Source organism: Haliotis asinina, chromosome 4 (genome assembly GCF_037392515.1).
Source record: "Haliotis asinina isolate JCU_RB_2024 chromosome 4, JCU_Hal_asi_v2, whole genome shotgun sequence".
Lineage (NCBI taxonomy): Eukaryota > Metazoa > Mollusca > Gastropoda > Lepetellida > Haliotidae > Haliotis > Haliotis asinina.
The window spans coordinates 55,902,537-55,906,276 of NC_090283.1; positions in this window are offsets into that span (position 1 = coordinate 55,902,537).

A 3,740-nucleotide genomic window follows, 5' to 3' on the forward strand; every position below is an offset into this window, starting at 1 on the left:
ACCGACATGCGCACATATAACCTAAGCCAGCAGTAGACTAACCAATGCGTAAAGCAACAGGAGAAGGGTTTGCTCCCACTGTGCTCACGTTTTGAAATGTGCAGTGTTAAAACAACAGAGGGATTTTGGTACCAACGGTGGAATATAGTATAGTGACTCATACACTACATACTAAATTCGTTACCTAGTATGTAACTGACATTATCCCGCAAGACACAAGTGTCATATGTTTGAAATGATAATAGCATGTGTGTGATATGCATCTTTGGAAACATCAGCATGAGTAGCATCAATAATATGCCATCTGCCTAACAGGGAATTATCTGGGACAATGAATGAAGCTTTCATACACCATTTTTTCGTACATCAGCACAAAGTTTCTCTGACATTAGACCACGTCATAAAAATTCATATGCTCGCTTTTTAACTGATAACATAGCACAAGCTTTAGATACAAGGTAATAAACACTAATCGGAACACTTTGTATTATTTTTACACTTACTACTGTATTGGGTCATTTGCCACTTATCAGCATTTATCAACTTGTATTAATTTCATGACAATTAGTGTTTTTATGTGATTATCAGTAGTTTTTTAACAACATCATATTTACTTATTACTGATGGAAACCTAATGTAAGTTAATGTGAAATCAACTCTCTCGTAATTATGATTTTGGAGGCCATTTATCACACCTTACCCCTTCCTGATACTAAAATCACAAATACTCTGTTACATATAGCAAAGTTTCCGTCGCAATAAAATCACCTAGACTCCACTTGCACTGTAACCTATTTCCCTACCAGTGATCCATGTCCGTGTTACATACGTTATCTAACTCCCCAGTCTGGATTATATTGACTAGCAGGCGTACTTTGCTGATATGGCCAAGCATGTATAGCAAGTAGCATGCTCACATATGTGCAGTACAAAGCATCGGAGAAAAACTAGGACATGAAATAGGGCTTATCAAAACATATTACAATGAAAGCTGTCAAAACTGGCATCTGTTTGGTTTTAAACATATGTTATTCACAAGTGTGAACGGGATTGGGGACAAGTTATCCAACTTAAAATACCCGCTCCCTACTATTTACATACGTACATTTTTAATTTTATACATCTTAGAAAAGAATAGAGTGAAGAGGCAGGAAAATGAAAGAGAGGAAGGAATGCAATTTATGTAATCACACAAAACGTTTTGATTGTTGAATGTAAGTTTGCACACATTTAAAAACGTATACATTCTGTTCAGTGGTCATATCAGGATTTCCATATAACATCAATGACAGCGTGACTGGAGGATCTTGTTTTGCAGTACTTTTTAGATTTAACATTAATATCTCTCTTTGAATGTTATACAATTTACACTCCAATAAGAAGTGATGAAAATTTTCACAAGCATTGCCACAGTAACAAGTGGCAGAAACTTTCATTTTGAAACGACACAGATCATAATTTAGCTGACTAGACATATATCTCAATTTTGTGTGTGCAATATTAAGTTTTCTAATTCCAAACGTGTAATATGATGGAGCTACAGGTTGCTCGCACTTTAGGTATGACTTGAAACTTTGCAATGAAAGTCGATTTCTTACGGTCTCAGGAATATTATTCCACATTCTTACAGTTGATGGAAAAAAGGAATCAAACGAAAGTCTTAGTCTTGCAGAAGGGACGATTATATTGTTAGTATCCCTAATTAAGGTTATAATTAGATCTTGATCCCACACTACCTGGAGTAATATCTTTTAAGTATACAGGGGCCAAATTGTTTTGAATTTTATAGAATAGGCAAAGTTTTCTTCTTTTTCTTCGTTCATGAAGATTTTCCCATCCTGTCTCATAATACAGAATTTGCCGTGAGGTAGACCCGTTACTATTCTAGCAGCTTCTAACTGAAGTTTCTCTAAGTTTTCTTTCTGTTGTACAGTACAACCATCATACAATTCACAAGCATATTCAAAGTGTTGTCTGATAAATATCTTATAGATAGTGTCGATTGTATTTCTGTTTAGTAAGTATTTCAGTTTCCGCATCGATGATATCATTTTTGAGCACGACTTGATAATTTGATTAGTGTGACAAGACCATTTGCCGTTTGCTTCAAATGTTACTCCGAGATGTTTATGATTGTTTACCAGATTGATCTGCTTCCCGTCAAAAAATAATTTCAATTGTTCAGTTTCATCAATCATGGAAAACAACACTGCTTCGGTTTTCCAGGATTATATGAGACCAACCAGTTTTTGCTCCAGTCACATAATATGTTTCAATTGGCATTGAGAGACGTTTCAAATTCTTCAGTACTTTTCGATGATTTTCCAAGCGAGGCATCGTCAGCAAAAATTCTTGTTGCACAATCTAATTGATCAGCAATATCGTTGACATAGACCTAGAATAAGAGGGGTCCCAATACTGATCCCTTTGGAACACCAGCTGTTAAATACCCGGGCTTGGATATAGCTCCGTTTACGAAGACATGTTGACTGCGATCACTTATATAACTCGACATCCATTTTAAAAGCTGGCCTCTGATACCATAAATCTCTAATTTACGAATGGGTCTTTTGTGCCACACACGATCAAAAGCTTTGGATACATCGCAAAATATCATACAATATTTTATATTGCTGTCGCGGGATGCACAAGTATGTTGGTAAAGTTCAATTAATTGATGGACAGTTGAGTGACCTGCTCGAAAACCTGATTGATACTTGTATAAAAGTTTGTTAACATGAAAATAATTATGCAAGTGTTTGTATAACACTCTTTAAAACAGTTTTCCTATACAACTTATAAGAGCAATAGGTCTATAATTGGAAACAACAGAGTGATCACCTTTCTTATACAGTGGCATGACATATGCGCTTTTCCATTTGTTTGGATACACACTATATTGCAATGATAGGTTAAATAGTAAACACAGGGGTTTAGATAGGGAATCAACGGTGTTCTCTAATACACTAATTTATGACTTATTCTATCAGGCCCTGAATCTTTATTTAGCTGTAAACATTTTATAACATCAGATATTTCCTTCTCAGAAATTACTATTTTCTCTAACTGCATATCGGTCCTTGATGGAAAATGTGGTAATGGTACATCCTTATCATTCAAACGACATATTGATTCCAAATATGTATTAAGCTTTTCAGCTTTTTCCAGATCAGAAAATAGCGTTTAAATAGAAAATGTTGTTTACTCTATTTCTCTGGTGTTTATAAGCTTTTTTACCGCGCTCTTTCTTTTTTGTTTTCCTGACCTTTCTCCGTAATCGGTCTCTTTTTCGGGATTCCCTCCTCAAATTAGAGTCATACCATGGTTTGTCATTTGGACGAATAGTTACTATTTTTGAAGGAATGCATTATTTGACATGTTGGGTAAATTTGTTATAAAACAGTGAACAAGCATCATTAACATTTGACCATCCATTATATAAGTCCTTTCATTCTGTATTTTCTATAAGATAATTGAATATTTCATAATTACCCTTATTGTAACACCAGATTTCTCGCTTATAGGATATGCTGTTTCATAACTGTGTACCTATGTTTACATATGTTCCCCTGTGATCCCTTATGTCTTATGTTCGCCTGTGATCACTTATGTTGTCATCAAACGCAACTACAACACTGTCAACAACGTCAATGTCTTCACTTACAATTACAGGATCAAGCAATGTACTACTTGTTTTGGTTACTCTAGTTGGTTCTGATATAACATTTCTTAAATTTCCA